This window comes from Chiroxiphia lanceolata, chromosome 2 (genome assembly GCF_009829145.1).
Source record: "Chiroxiphia lanceolata isolate bChiLan1 chromosome 2, bChiLan1.pri, whole genome shotgun sequence".
Taxonomy (NCBI): Eukaryota; Metazoa; Chordata; class Aves; order Passeriformes; family Pipridae; genus Chiroxiphia; species Chiroxiphia lanceolata.
In genome coordinates, this window is record NC_045638.1 from 64123801 (window position 1) to 64139944 (window position 16144).

General features: G+C 36.8%; 1 protein-coding gene across 1 annotated transcript in view; it reads right to left on the minus strand.

The window, feature by feature from the left end:
* The window catches only part of DIAPH3 (diaphanous related formin 3), a 202019-nt gene extending 199992 nt beyond the window's left edge, over positions 1–2027 (minus strand). Inside the window, exon 1 of the mRNA XM_032680968.1 lies at positions 2023–2027. The gene's annotated coding sequence lies outside the window, so the exon portion shown is untranslated. The remainder of the gene's footprint in view (positions 1–2022) is intronic.
* Positions 2028–16144: the final 14117 nt, after the last annotated feature.

Sequence of the window (16144 nt, forward strand, 5' to 3'; positions counted from 1 at the left end):
CTCACTACCATCTCCTTTCAGGTAGAGAACGATATATGTATACATATGTAAAATATATAAATAATAGTTCTAATATTACTTTTATACCATCTTGGTGGTATTGGATTAAGAAAGCAAAATAACACAGAAGAGACATAGTCCCTATCCAAAACAATGGCAGTGTTTCCATCATCCTTCTCAGGCCAGGTTTTTGTTTTGTGATGGTCACAGGCTGTGCTGCCATGGCAAAAAGAACATGTGTGCGAACATTCTGCATTTGTTTAATTCAACCTGTTGTTTTCCATCACTGAAAGACCTCCAAGACTCTGTGGTTTATGGGAAAATACATAAATAAAGATTTCATTATGCTATAAACTGTCAAATTGCGTATGTTTTGCAAAACAATTGAATTCTCATTACTACATACAATACCTTGCATTTATCTTTATTTTAAATTAAGAGTAGTTAGAATAATGATGCAAACCAGAGACTTATGTAGGGAAAACTCTTTCCAAATCACAGTGTTAGGAATCATTAAGAAAAGGAAGGCTAACACAGCATTCATATCTCTAGAGTATTTTCTAAAACAGAAAAAGTTTCCTTTCTCTTCTGTCGTTCAGTAAGAAAGATATTCATGTTTCCATATTTTTTTTATCATTTTCTGTTGCCCCCCCCCCCCCAACAATTACATTCACTTTTCCACATAATCTTAAGGGCTTTTATTCCAAATGCAATGACTTTGAAAGAATAAAAAAAATCTCATTCCTTCATCATGACTTACACGGGCGGTGACATACAAAATGTGACGTCTGCCAGTACACATAGCTCTGGCAAAACAGCAGAATTCAGCCCCAAACTGGACCTTTTTAAGGCTGGGTTTTAACACAAGGGAGCTCTGGCACTATGCAGAGTAGATGCTGTAATTATTTGTATACATTAAACTGTTCATCCTTTGGCAGCTTTCTATAGATGTTTTGTAAATTTATATTGGAATTCTTCATAGAGAGTATAATTAGCAGAACACTGTTTAATGTCATGGTTAATGATTTCCTGGAACATTTGATTAGAAAATTAATCAGCCTATGTGTGCATATGATAAAGCTGTTTAAATGGGCCTCCTAATTGCACTGTGGTAGAATACAATGGCTTGTGCCAATATATCACTTTCAAGGTACTGTGTTGCAATAACAGAGAAACACTAAAGGGAATAATTTATCAGACAGTTTTACTAAGCCAAAAGTAAATGTTAGTAAATTTTGATCAATTATTATTTTATACTACCCCTCTCGTGCTTGTTAGGTGCTCCACCGAACAAATACACTCTGGCAACAGTTTAGCTGGCCAAGATTAATCATGACTGAGGAAAAAATTTTGAGAAAGAAATGCATCAGTAATACTAAAATTGTGCAGAGATTCTACTTAGCATGCATATTGTCCAGGGCATGCAAATAGCTTGGCCATTTTCCATTATTTTTGTTCTGGAATGAGAAATTTTCAGTTATAAAAGTCTGAGACAGTAAGTGCGTAAAGTTAACCATGAATATTTACAAAACTTTAGATTGATGGATTTATTTAGGCTTTTAACATTCTGTTCCATCTGTTGGGTTTTTTTAATATACTGTGACTCAAGTCTTAAAAAAAAAAAATGCCTTCCTAATATTCATTGTTCCAGGGACACAGTTTTTCAAATAAATTCCTGTGCAAAGTGTTTCAAAGGTGGCTTTTGACTGAGTTTAGGCAGTTCTCCATATTTCATGTGGAGACACTTGATTCTTTCCTACAAGAAGAAAAAAGAACAGTCAATTAACTGTTCTTTCATTAGGTTCATCCTCTTAAACTGTAACTAAAGTTATGAAGGATTTTGTCAGCAATGTTGTTGTTTCTATAAAGCAAGGATACAAGTTTAATACTAACACTATTTAAGTGCGATAACAAGGAAAACCTTCCAGAGCCACAGTTCCTATGGCTTGGCAGAAGCAAGGAAATTACAAACAGATATGTCTTTTCAGGAAAATGGCTTCTTCTTTCTCCTATGAAAAGCACCAAACAGGCCATTCTAACCCAAATCCCTCAAACTTGCATAGCTATTTTTAAGTTATACCAGTTCAACATGTATTTTATATCTTTCTCAATGTCTTATTCAAACAGTGAATACAGGAGTTACACCACGATAGTGTAACTCACAACGCCAATAAAAATTACATTGGAAAAACATGGCCAGTCTTCATGTCTTATAGAGGTAAATGATGCTGTTTTATCTAAGGAAACCTTTAACCATTGTATTTTTATATTGCAACAGTGGTCATTAATAATTTAAAAGTATTGCAATGTGATATCATTAAATGTAACCTATGGATAAGATGTTACTTAATTTTCACAGCATGAGTGGCTCACAAAACATATTATTCCATTATTACGATAATGGGTTGATAAAACCTCAAATAATCCATCTAGTCTAACCTATTAACTTTATTAAGGAACCTGTCTGTTGGCAAGTTTATCATACCAATAAATGAACAAATTTATGTTACAGTTATGAGAAAATTCATACTCTCTTCAAGTAATAAAGTTCTATGGAAGAAAATTTGCTATAGGGTTTTTTTCCTGTAAGACAAACAGAATTATTTTGGCTTTTTGGACATCACTTGATTGTCATTTAGTCAGTGTCAATGTCACTATAGTAGAATATGTTGACTTTGCTATCTGTTTGTGGCATAGACTAGGAAAAATGAAAATCAATAGCTAAAACTCTATGCAGGAAGTAGGGAGGGACTTACAACAGGACAGATAATTAAAGAAAATGCTGTCTTGCCTGGTATGTTGAATGGCTTGTCTGTAGAGACAAGCAGCTTTGTGCCATTTGGATCACAGAGTCGGTAAAGTTCAACTAGTCAGACTCTTGGCACATACCTTTCTTGTTTCTTAAAAATCTCTGAACTAGAGTCTTCTGAAAACAGTTCTTTTCTTCCCTTTCTTATATAAAAAGAAGTATTATGGTCGTATTTCAGAAAAGTGTTATGGTCATATTTTTTGCAATTCATTTCTGCTACTGAGAGAAATACTTTTGGAAACCGGAATCTTCTTGACTTTGATCTCTATTCTTTATGCTAGGTGTCTTGGACAGTCACACTCACACAATGTTATCAGTGTTAAGTGCCAATGCAATATGTTCCTTGCAACAGTTATAAAAAATACTTGGGTTTTAGAGAAACACAAAGGACATCAGGGCTCTTTTTCAGTTTTGCATGGCAGTAATTTCCAGGCATTTAGAAAACATATAAGTAAAGGACTCAAGCTGAAATGACTTTTTCACTGGGAGTTATGTCTAAAAAACTTCTATACATTTTTTATTATTACTGAAGAATACAACAAAGCAAATGGTTTTATCAGATCCTGAAGGTACAGTTGTATAGCTGTCTTTACTCAAGAATGTACAGACAAGAAAAGCATCCCTGAGGACAGTGTATGTCACGATCCTGCTACTGATTTTATATCAGTCATACCTTTTTGAAATATCAAACAAAATTTTACCTGCAATGTATTTATTTTGTCTCTTTTCTAGTCAGAATTTAAATTAAGGACTTTCAGAAGTAGTTGTAGTCTGAATAGAACCATCCTCCTTCTTGAAGCTTTCAAAGTCACCCTGTAAAAGCTGAAGATATAAGAAGTAGGAAAGTAGTTTGCTCCAGCAATTTATTGTGGATTACATGTTGCTAATAATTTCTCACAATGTATCTTAAGCTAGCCTCTCATTCAGCTGAGAAAATTTAATACACCTCCTTCAAGATACTGCCTAGATGGGAAAGAATCAGTAAAGAAGTCCATTATGCAGTTCATCAAATGGATCTTTATGAGGATATTGGAGATGTGATTTGTGGCACTATTTAGGATACATTACATACTACATTATTATAAAGTTCAGGTTTGTAATTTAATTATAGGCCAAATTATCTTCAGTTCTAACTTTAGTCGAAGTGACTAAGCCAAGCCTAACAGCTGATATAAATTGTAAATGGTCTGAGTGTCATGGGCCACAATAAAGGCTGTGTTATATAATTTTATACCTCATGTGGGATTTTCAGAGCTGCCTAAAGAATTAAATGAGGTGTTCACACCTTGTATATTCTACCATTATGTTATTAAGTGTTCCTAGTAAAATTATTGCAAACAGTCATTTTTTTCCCAAAAGAAAATAAATATGTTTTCAGAGGATAAAATTGTGTTGAAGGATTTTTGTGAATATAAGGGTCCATAGAAGTGTGACCAAGCACAGAGGGTTTTTTTTTTAAGGCCATTTATGATAAAGATTTTAAGCCTTCTGTCAGAATTCTGGAACGTAATTATTTTCCATTACTTCTTGATAACCCTCTGAATTTCTCATAGCTTTTCTTTTTTAATATACTTCTGTATTTTTTTATTATTCACTTTCCAAATTCCTCCTAAGATTCTGTCATTTTTACTTGTGATAATTTATATTGCTTTCTACTAGGGCATGATATAGTTTGCTTTTAGAAATCCCTTATTTTCTTTTGACAGATGTATCATTTTAAGAGAGAGAGAAAAAGAGAGATAAACACATATATGTATGTGCATATATAATGCTTTTTATGAGTTAGTTATGTATTGAGAAAGTCTCAAAATTGACTATAATTTGTTTATATATCTTTTATTTCTCTCTGTCTGATTTTCTTATTCTAATCCATCTTTAAGTTTCTCATTCTAGTTTTTCCTCTTGCAAGAATAATGGCTATAATCATTTTATGGTTATTGCAATTTAATATTCACCTACAGTAAGTACTGTACATGTACATTAAGAAAATGCTTCCTCACATTTCAAAGAACAATATATATAATTTGGGGAAATTCCTGAAATATATTGTATATGTGTGGTGGTTTGAAAAACCTTTTTTGAGGTAGTAATGGTTTGCCCCACTGATAATTCTGGACCAATCAATAGTCCACGTGCGCCCTATGGAAACTCCATGCCCACAGAAATGGAAGAGAAGGTGGTGAAGATAGTTTTTAGAAGGTAGGTAGCCATGATCTGAGCCACGAGGAGGCAGGGGGCCAGTGAGCCCCTCTGGGGGCCAAGGGCCAAGGGCCCCCAGACCCCAGCCGAGGCTACAGGAGACCCGGTATAGTGTCAAAGCTGGACCAGGTCCCGTAATCAAGAGCTGGAAAAGTTTCCTTACTGTCAGCAGCAGCACAAGACACTGAAAGCGGCAGCGGAGCAGCCCTGAACAGAGACAGCAATGGCTAAAAGCCAAAAGACAGCCAGTAGCAACGAGATAACATGAAGCCGACTGAAAGACGCAGAGATGTTCCTGCAGGAGGGAGAGCTGGCAACAAAACAGAGGTAAACTCAACAGAGCTGGTTTGGGGTAAGACTGTATTATTTTCCCAAAACCAGAGACTCTCTGAAGAGGAGGGGTGGACTTCCAAACCCTTAGGGAGTCCCGAAATGCAGCAGCAGCTAGAGAGAGGGAGAAAGGAGCTGAAAACCCGGAGTTTGTCCTGAGAGCTGAACCAGGACGGAATGTGGAGGAGGTGGCCGTGCCCTCAGCTGCTGCTGTTGCTGTTTCTATCAAGCTGTCGAGCTGAGACAGAGCAAAAGAGCGTTGGTAAGACTGAACTGAAAGCTGCCTTCAATGTTCTAACCCAAGAGGAGTGAAGATCTACAAAGAAATCCCCCGAAGGCTCGGGCTCGGGGTTGAAATTTCCACAAAGTAAGAACAAAAATCCTGACTGCCATATGTAAATCTACTGCCTCAGGAAAATGACCAGTGCCACAAAAAACTGAAATGAAGGAACTGTGACCTGAGAGGTGATAGAAATACTTTTCTCTTTTCTTCTTGGACTTTTATTGAAGAAGAGGAGAAATTTAATTTAATGTAAATATATATGTGGGTGTAAATAAACCTTTGTAAATATTTTCCCCTTCCCCCAATAACGAATGGTTGTGTTTTGTCTGAAAACTCTCCACATAAGCTGAAAAAGATACCAAGTCCATACCATCACTAAACCCTCTCACAGGGGCAGACTGTGGGAGGGGGGCTTGAACTTAAAAATTAGATTCCTGGGAGTTTCAAACCACCACAATATGAAACATAATCAGCAAGTTTGTGGGTAACCGAAGTCACTCTGTTGCTATTCAATCTGCATATTACTTTTTGATCCTCTGTTCCTTGGCGTGTTTCAGTGAACAACCTGGTTCTTATGACATTTTAGCACATGTAGTCATACATTTCTACAGAGTGCAATGCACTGTCTTTCTTTTGTTAAATAGAAACTTCATCTCTTTTCACAGGAAGATGAAGAGTGTAATTGGAGGGTGTACTTTGTATCACGAGTACTCTTCCAGTGCAGCATAGCTACTAAGCTTTTTTTCTTAATAAGTTTCTTAAGGGGCTGTTTTATGACAGATGTGAATCAGAACAAGCTTTGTAAGCTTCCACTCTCCTTCACCTATGTTATAATAAATGAGAGCTTTTAGTTAAGAAAAATGAATGCTTTCACTTACTTTTACAAATTATTTCTGCAGAAATGAGGGAGATGACTATGTTGAATTGTGAGATAGAGGTTATTCTGTAGAACCTGGAGATGCAACTAGCTCTTAGTTATGTGTTTGGGGAAGGTGGGGGGAAGGGACGGGTGAAAGAAATTATTACAGGAGTTGTAATTATCACAGGTGTTTTTATTGTTACAGTAGTGCCCCTTAATTGGGAATAGTGTCTCAAGATGGTTTTGGTTCATTGTACAACGACCTAACCAAAATGAAGACTTACAAAACAAAGATATATTTGCCAAGAAAAACACAGGCCAGTCAACACAGTTTTTGTTACCCTATAAATGAAAAATTTAGAGAGAGCAGAATCTCAGCCTCTATTTAAGTGTCAGGGCATGGTGAGCACCAGCTCTCCCTAAGGTTTGTGGTGCTGAGGGAGATACTATGGCCAGCAGAACAAGGGGCCATGCTGGCCAGGCTCCATCCCACTGACCCCAACCGAGGCAAGAAAGACCAGCCCAGGGATGGTAGCCACGTCCAGACCAGCAGGCAATTTTGTGATGATGAGGCAGGTCTGAAGAAATCAAGCCAGGAAGTCATGCCAAAGATCAGGGTCAGGATCAGTTCCAGTGAAGTTAATGAGAGTCAGACACAGTCTAGTGATGATTTAGCATATCCACAGCGACGAGATAGGTGAAGCTCAGAAGTCACACTGCAGATCGGGATCAGCAGGGTTCATATCTGACAGAGTGAAGATCTGTCTTCTTTTCTGTGATGTGATATGATACATGCAGGAATCCATCCTGTTTGTGAATCCCATGAATAGCCTCATGAGGCTCAAGGGCTTTGCTTGTTACTTCTACAGCCACCATTAATCTGAAAGAAAAAAGTCCATGACTATGTATGTGTCAATCAGTTTCTGAAAAATAATGTAATTCCTTATCCCTATCTGTCTACAAAACTGTATTCATTTTCATTCATGAGTTCACTTCCCTTTGTATTGAACAATCATGCTGGTGCCAATTTCCTCTTTGAGGATCTTCTCAAAGAAGTTAGGATAGCCTTAGACAAGATTAAAAATCAAGAAGGAATTCATCAGAAAGTCAGTCACTATACCCTACTAAGTGCTCATAAAGTTATTTACCGTTATGTTGAGCTTCAGCTCTGGACTTCAGATAGATGCAGGTTTTCCAGTTAGAAAAGCACCAACAAACATTTACTTTTGTCCCATTAAAAGAGACAGAATATGAACACATGCACAGGCTTGCCCCATGCTGACTATACTGGAAGATTAGTAAAGGCAGCCAAGCTGTGACAGTCCAGATACAGCATTTGGGTGGATGATATGCACTTTCAAACAGCTTTCTTTATCAGAACTACAACATGAAAAAAGGAAGAATGTTGTCCCAAAGGTGGTTCAAAGCGTACATGATTAAGAGCAGTACACTGGTCAACTCTTTTGCATTCTTCACTGAAACTAAGAATAGAGCACCAAGACAGAGTATTTTCAGAACAGCATGCACAGGAACAAGAGCAGTGTACAGGGCAAAGAGCTCTGCAGCAAAAGCAGCAGGCAGGCTTATATATGGAATGGTGCTGAGAACTGAGCATTGAAAGGTACTGATCCCAAATGCATTGCTTTGGCATATCGTGAGCTTGACTCTCCTACCCTCTGCCCCTCGACAGCAGTGCCATTTACTGTAACACTCTCAGTCCCTGTAATGATCACTCCAACTTCTATTTAAGTGATATGACTTTCCTGTGGCCCTTCATGTCACAAGTCAGTAATGATACTGGGGATGAGTGACAATATAACTGAAATGAGAAAGTATGTACAAGTACGATGGTTCTATATGGGAGTTTTGTTGCATTTATGCCTAGGGGAGATTCACATTCTCCAGCTAAAGGCAATCTAATAGATAAAGAACTAAGCTTAGCTCTTTCTGTGATTAATGAATTAGCACTTAACTGAAGTTCTCACTTTTGTCTGGTAAAGAGAAACTAGCACCTACAAAATGCAGTTCACCCACTCTTAAAATATAAATTTAAAACAAATGGAAAGAACCTGTGGAGATCCTTTGATATCTTCACTGACTATAGAAGACTCGTCAATACCTGGCTTAGACTAGAAGAGTACATTTTATGTGCTGAAGGCAAGTGAGGTAAATCTCATTTTTTCAAACTCTTCTGGGGATTTCAGCAATTTTAAGTCAATAAATTCACTCCCTTTCAATAGATTTTATTATACATATTCATATTAATTCAGAAAACGCAGATATATTTAAATAGCAATGTTAAGGACTCCTTGGAATTAACAATAAAATTCTCTTGTGATCCTCAGAGAATAAAATTTTGAATAATGATACTTCCAAGGTAATCTGCACATCTCTGAAAATAGTTTTTGATAGTCTGAAAACTGAAGACAGATTTTTTTTTCCCCTAAAACATTTAATGACTCGTTCCCTTACTCCTTTTGCTGCAGGCTTTTATCATTATGGATATTAAACTACTTTCACAAACTGTGGGAAGTGTTCAGTTGCAAATATACTCTCCTGTTGTACAGACTTACTTGGATAGTGGTTAAAAGGATTGATGCTGCTACTAACCTAAGTGTCCTGACATATTCTCTTGTCAAAATCTATTCCATCCTTCTCTTTTATAATTTTTTTCCTTTTTTTCCTGTTATAATATATTGATTTTTCTCACCTGCAGAACTTCCCATTCAACCTTGGAAACTTTTGCAATATGAAGAAGTTAACTCTCTAGTCAGTACAAGACAGCAGTCCCATCATTAATTTGTTAGATTTCTGAACTGGTACCTTTGTGCATTCTCCCCAGATGACATTCACTCTATTGAAGATGTCACGTGTAAACATTCACAAGCAAATTCATTATTATTTTTTAAATCTTTCTTTAGAATGTTCCTTCACCAATCTGCCCATAGAATGAAGACTTTAGTTACAGGCTTTCTCACAGCTAGGTGTGGCTCCTCATATTGTCTGTATCTCCTGTCTGTCTTCTACAAAGAGACAGCAAGCTTTTGGGGCATTGCCTTGTTTTCATTCAAAACACAGCTCTAGAACCCTGGCATTTTACAGTAATAAACATCTTGATTAATACACAACGCTTGATACTTTTGTTACATGCAAAAACCATAAACACCTAAACTCTATTTGATTTCTGTACTTTTTCTTTGAGTTTCTGCCTGTATTTACATGAGAAAACTAACCAGAACAGATATATCAGAATAAATAATGCTTACTTTCCATATTTAACTTTCCACTCTTCAAATAAGACTAGAAGTAACTAAGTACCTGTTGTAATTTCTCAGTGTTCACCATATTTACTAAATAATCCATATATTTATAATTGACATGGTTTAATACAGCTTTCAGACTCGTGGTATTTTCTAGCTTTGAACTATACATGTGCACAGTCTCATAATTGAGTATTTTACCCCCATGTCTTCTAGTATGGCTTGTGAGAGAGAGGTGGGGATGGATATAATTTTTATATATACTACATAAATATATATTTACAATATTTATTATTATAATTAACATAATACTTATGTTTTAGGTGGAAATAGAGGAAAGTGGTCTGTGTATCTAGAACCAAAGTCTGTCATTGTACAACCATTTATTTTGAAGTGGGAAATTATACAAGCTATATTCATTCAGATTCAGCCTATGTAAATCATGGCTTTGCAATCGCTTAGGAGTTGTATGGCATTAATCTACAGTGACAGTGTTCAACAGAGTCTAGAAAGTTGTTTGATTTCACACTCTGTAAATGACAGTCCTTGATTTCCTGTAAGATTTTGGATCACAGACAAAACGTTTTTTCAGTAACTGCGTATTGGCTGGACAGCTACAGCTGAAATGCAGAACTGTTGTGGTAGGGTGATATGATCAACATTCATCACAAACTAATAATGGTGATTTTGAACATCTTAATTTGAGATCACACAACTCTGTGTAGTGTGAAATAAGATGTCTGGGTGATTGCAAAGATTTTGACTCGTCTGTGTGCTGATAGCCTGCAGAAGATTTTAATATTCTGAAGTCACACCACATGGGCAATCTGCTGCAGTATATACCTTGGCTCAGTTTTAAACTGCAAGGGTTTGATATCTGATGTCACCTCAAGGGAAAAATAATAAACAGCTGCAGTAACATTTTTTAATCTCTCTACTCTTGATTTACCTAGGCTTTGACTTATGCAATACTCAGCTTAGGATAACTGTACAAAGACAGAGTTTCTACAATACCAAGGCATAAAAATGCATGAGGGGATCAGAAATGGAACGGGAAAAAAATGAGTAACTATTATTTAACCGTTCTATGCATGCCTTCTAATCCTATGTGCAAAAACTTAACTTGTTGCAAAATAGGTTTGGAAAAGCATACAGATATAAGAAAAAATGACAGAGAAAAATGTAAAATACTACAGATAAAATTTTGATTAATTTTTATAGCTACAAGAAATGTAGTCAGTTTTCTGGATCAATGGAGTTATTTATTCTGAGAGTGAGTAGATAGCAATACCAGCACTCCACTACTTCACGGTTTTGTTGGATAAATTCTTTTGTAGAATATTCCATGGAAACAACCTGAGTCAATGGTAATTCTGTAGCTCTTGACTGCAGTCCTCAGAATTGGACTTTTGTCCATTTTGGTACTGGACAACTCATAGTTTCAGGTATTTCATGCTGTTGTTCATCTCTTCCATTGTGCACAAAAAAGACTTATAATTTACAGTTTATCAACTGGGTAATCTGACCAGTAGGCTATTCAATGAATATGACATAGAGGATGTATTCAACTTTTTGAACTGACCTGTAAATTAAGATTATGGTTTTTTGTTTCCTTCTTTTTGGTTTTGAGTTTTTGTTTTGTTTTTAATCAGTTGCTTCAGACTATAGCAAATATGTCATGTTAAAAGAGAGAGAGAAATGTGAAGAATTAGGAGCTGTTGTAATAGATAGCTCAGTCTGAATTAGGGAGCCAAAGGAGGAGCTACAATAATGTCTGTTCTGTTATGCAGAAACATTTGGAACTTGTCACTGAATAAATAAGATCTCATCTAAGTGCTTTTCCCTACCATGGCTGTTGAACAAAAGTATTACGAGTAAATAGTAGAGGAAATAATCTGAGTTGAAAACTAGGATGTAGTAAAAGATGTAAAAAGGATGTAACTAGGATGTAAAAGATCACTAGAACTTTAACCTGGATTCTGAAAGAAAAATAGAAGATTTAAGGAACATTTAATTTGCCATCTAAGCACTGAATGAAGAGGAAGACCATCAGAACATCCTTTACTTCCAACTATATCTGTTTATGTCACTTGTTACGCTTCATAGCTTTTAATTATCTCAAGCTAAATGTTTAAGTAACTTCATCATGTCAATACACTGTGAAGCCTGACTGAGGATGGGTCCTTCTACCCAAATGTGTTATGCATTTTTAAAAAAATCTGAAAATATTTAAGAGTCTATGAGTAATGCAGAAGCCAAATGTATAATGCCAGGAAAGAAGAGACATCTGAGAAAAGTCCTGATGGAAAATGGAAACTAAAGTACACAGCTGAAGATTCCGAATTAATACATTAAAAGCATGACGTAGCTATTTGCCTGAGAACTGAATTTAGGAGGGCCAAAATAGGCTTAAGGAGCCTACAGTGCTCTGAAACTACAGACTTGAAGGGCTAAAAAGATGATAGGTATATCATCATGGGTTGAAATTTCAAGACAGACCTGTTCATACTCTGGTAACCAGGACATTACCAACATGCTAAGTAAAAACCAAAATTGACCCCACTGCTCTGCAGAAGTTACAAGTGATGACAGTGTATGTGCATCACAGAAAAAGATTGTGCCAGTCCCATCACTAGTCCCAGTTAGTCCATCAGTACAGCAATATATATAATTCCCTAGAGTAATGGGTCATTCATTTTGTCCTTTTCACTTTTCTAGAGAGTTGTGCTATATCGAAGCCTGACACTGGGACAAGCTGGGAATTGCTGGAGAGCCACTTTGTAGTTCTAGGCTATTTAGTATACACTGTTAAGTGTATAGTTAGGAGACTAAGCTCCCAACATTTTGCAGTCAGGACAAGGTGCTGAGAGAGCCTATATCGCTGGAAATTTTCCGGGAAAAGTTCTCTCGCCTTCTATCCCTGTCATTAAAAAACTTTTTGGTTTGACTTTTCTTCTTTGAGAATCCTAGAAAACAAGATAGAAGGAAGAAGAAAAATTACATGGGACTCTATTACAGCACATTATAGGACAACTTGTACTTGGCTTGCCACAAACAAAAGCCAGATAGGTGGAATGATTTGTTTTGAAAGTGTGATTTGCTGAAATATGCTGCTTATGTTTGAAAGGCCAGAGATAAACTGATTACACTAATTCTGAAGAAGATTGCTTCATATTGTTTAACTCAAAGACAACATATTCAAAGTGGATTATGATAGAAATGGCTGATTTATGCCTGAGTCTTGCTCAAGAACAAGTGATGTCGTGCACTGCTCACCTTCGAGGTACTGGTTAGTGAACAAAACCCTTCCCAGAAAAAAGGGTCTAAATGTCTCCATTTCTAAGAGAGGTTGTATTTTTTCATTGAGATGCATAGTACAGTACTGTGCAGTGATTTAAAGTAATTTTGGTGTTTTGTAGCTGAATGTCATTCCCTTTAAATGAGATACTGGCAGTTAGATGACTTTGATTGCTGCCAGCTGTCAATACCCCTGAGGAAAGCAGAGATACTTCTATGATGGAAGCTGAACAAGAAGTCTGATGATCAAACACATCACAAGTTTTGTCAGAGGATTACCGAATTAAATAAAATAGATGTGTGTTTACACTCTTATAGTCATAAACAAGCTGTCTGTGAGTTTTCTTTTTTTTTCTTACAGATAACACTTCATACTCCAGTACGTTAAGAGTTTTTTGTAGCCTCTGTTTTTGCATTATGGAATACGTCTCCAGATAGAGACAAAAAGAGCTAAAACAACCATTTTCCTCTTGTCCAAATGTCTGTCCATTTTCCTTGCATAAGTACCATTTAAACAGATAAGAGTAAAAGTGATTTACTTATTACTGCTACTTATTGGAGTAAATGGATATATGGGCTAAAATTTCAAAACTAGACACTCAAAACTTGAAATATGCAGTTGATTCATTAATCCAATACCTCCTGTGCGGTACAAGTCAGGTATTGCTGTTGCACACAGTCATTTACATTCTGTTAGTTTCTATATGTGTATATACACTAGATTATGCCTAATATTGAAAAATGTAGTCCATATGTTTTGTGAGTCCTCTTCTGTTTCTTCTCATTACACCTGCTTGCTCATAGTCTTCAACACAAAATTAGCTGAAAGCAGTAAAAGGGGAAGTGAAGACAAGCAATACAGTTTAAAAAGTCTAAAAACTAGGTTTAAAAAGTTTAAATCTGTCTTTACATCTAAACATTATCAAGTAGCTGAGAATATAAAGTGTTTCTTCGGGTTGGTATGGTCTCCTTTAAGGTCTTCAACGTTTGCCAAATGACACATTTTAAAAGTGTGTGGAGCTGATTAATGTTGGACATAGATGTATAATCTTAATAGAGATACCTACTGGGAGGACATATCCAACCTTAACAATCTTAATAATGAAACAAATAATATCTAATTATCTTACATGGTAAAGGAATGTGAAATTTCTATATATTTTATTCCTCAAAGGAAAAAAATTATATCTTTTTTCTTGACAAAGGGCTAGATTTACTAGAAATTAGCATAAGTCAATACAGAAATATATCTGAGTATTGCATGAACACCAAGGTGTCTAAAGTCTGCAAAAATTATTTATAAAACTTACTGTACCTTCTGGGGCACCAACCACTGCAAAGTTTTTTTTCCAAGTTTAGTAAAAGCTTTTGAGAGACTCTTAATGACAGGTAGTAGTCGTTATGTAGCAGCCACAATAGGGAGTCTTGTAGTGTTATACATCTCATTTGTCAATTGTCTACTTGGAGAGGGATACTAGCTAAGCAAGGAGGTGAATCACCAAGGTCCCCTGTCCTTTCATGAGGCAATTCTTAAATCTCTTTTGAGAGACAGAAAAGTCCTAGACAATTGACAAACTGAAAAACAGAGACCAAACTGAACAGTCAGACAACAGCAGTCATATGAGAAGGGAATTAGAGAAGGGTTAAGAGCCAGGTGTATCAGGCGTGTATCTGAAGGGACAGTGTCAAGAGGATGGAGCCAGGTTCCTCTCAGTGGTCAGGCAAGAGAACAAGAGGCAACAGGTAGAAACTGGAATACAAAAAGTTCCACCTGAATAGGAGGAAAAACTACTTTGCAGTGCAGATGACCATGCACTGGAACAGATTGCCCAGAGACGTTGTGGAGTTTCCCTCGCTGGAGATATTCAAAAGCTGTCTGGACACAATCCTGAGTAACGTGCTCTAAGGGACCCTGCCTGAGCAGGAAGTATGAACTGGATGACCTCCAGTGGTCCCTTCCAACCATTGCCATTCTCTTAATCTGTGATTCTCTTATTTTGTGGTTCTGTGTATCTCATATTCTTCAGAGGTGGGTGGTCTGTGTGTTTTTCTCAGTGATCCTTACTTAGGGTTAGCTATGTGCACAGACCAAGGCAATCTAGACTAAGAACTGAAGTTCTTTGAAGTTTTGCAGTATATGAAGGTTATGAATACATTACTGGAATGGGATTTAGGCTCCAGTTCACTTTTTACTCAGATACAGATCCTTGGTGACTCTGAAAAAGCAAGTGGAAGCTGTAAAAAACAGTCAGGAAGGCTGTGTTTACACCTTTCTAGTGTGGTTCATTTTAATATCATTCCCAGCTTTCTAGATAAGGGAACAACTGAAATGTACTGTGTCTGTCGTCCCCAAATGTGCATTCCATTTCTGTGAGTGCTCAGTGGTAGATGAGGGGTTGGTATACACATCAAGTCTAGTTCTGATAGCCAGCAAATGCCTGGACTAGGGAGGGCTTCTTACTCTTAAGTGTAGCTGATTAAGTGCCTCTAATAAGTAATGACACGTAGCATAAATTGCTTTCTGAACATCATAAATGTTGATTCTCTTTTGCTGCTGAGATGACCTGCTAATGTGGGAACCTGACTGAGGCTGGGTAAAAGGAATTCCGTCCTTCTCTTTTGTGCTTTGAACCTCTCAGGTGAGGTGCCTTTTTTAATCTTCCATATTCCTTTCTTTTGCTTTGAAAGGAGATTTTATTCAGTATCTTCATCAAGATATTCTCTATCTTCTTTTTTTTTTTCAGGTCTTATAACTCAAATGTCTGACAACCTCAAAACTCAAGCGTGCTGATCTTTAGAACATCACTATGAAGTGGGCAGGCTCCTGAAGAAAAGGAGAAAAGGAAGTGAAGACTAAAGTAGCTCAAATGACTTCTCAGCAGCCACACACTAAATCTGTGTATGAGCAAAAACTCCAGCTCTAAATGCCATACCTGCCCCAAACCATATGTATTGTTCATATGCAGTCACTGGCAAACTCCAAGATGAACCCACCAGGGAGTAGGAGACCCTGGGTCCAGGCAGGGATGTCAGGTGGGTAGAGGGTATTTGAGGGAACCCACGAGTGTAGGGTGCTGGTGGGACAAGTGTGTGAGTGCTGTGTGTGT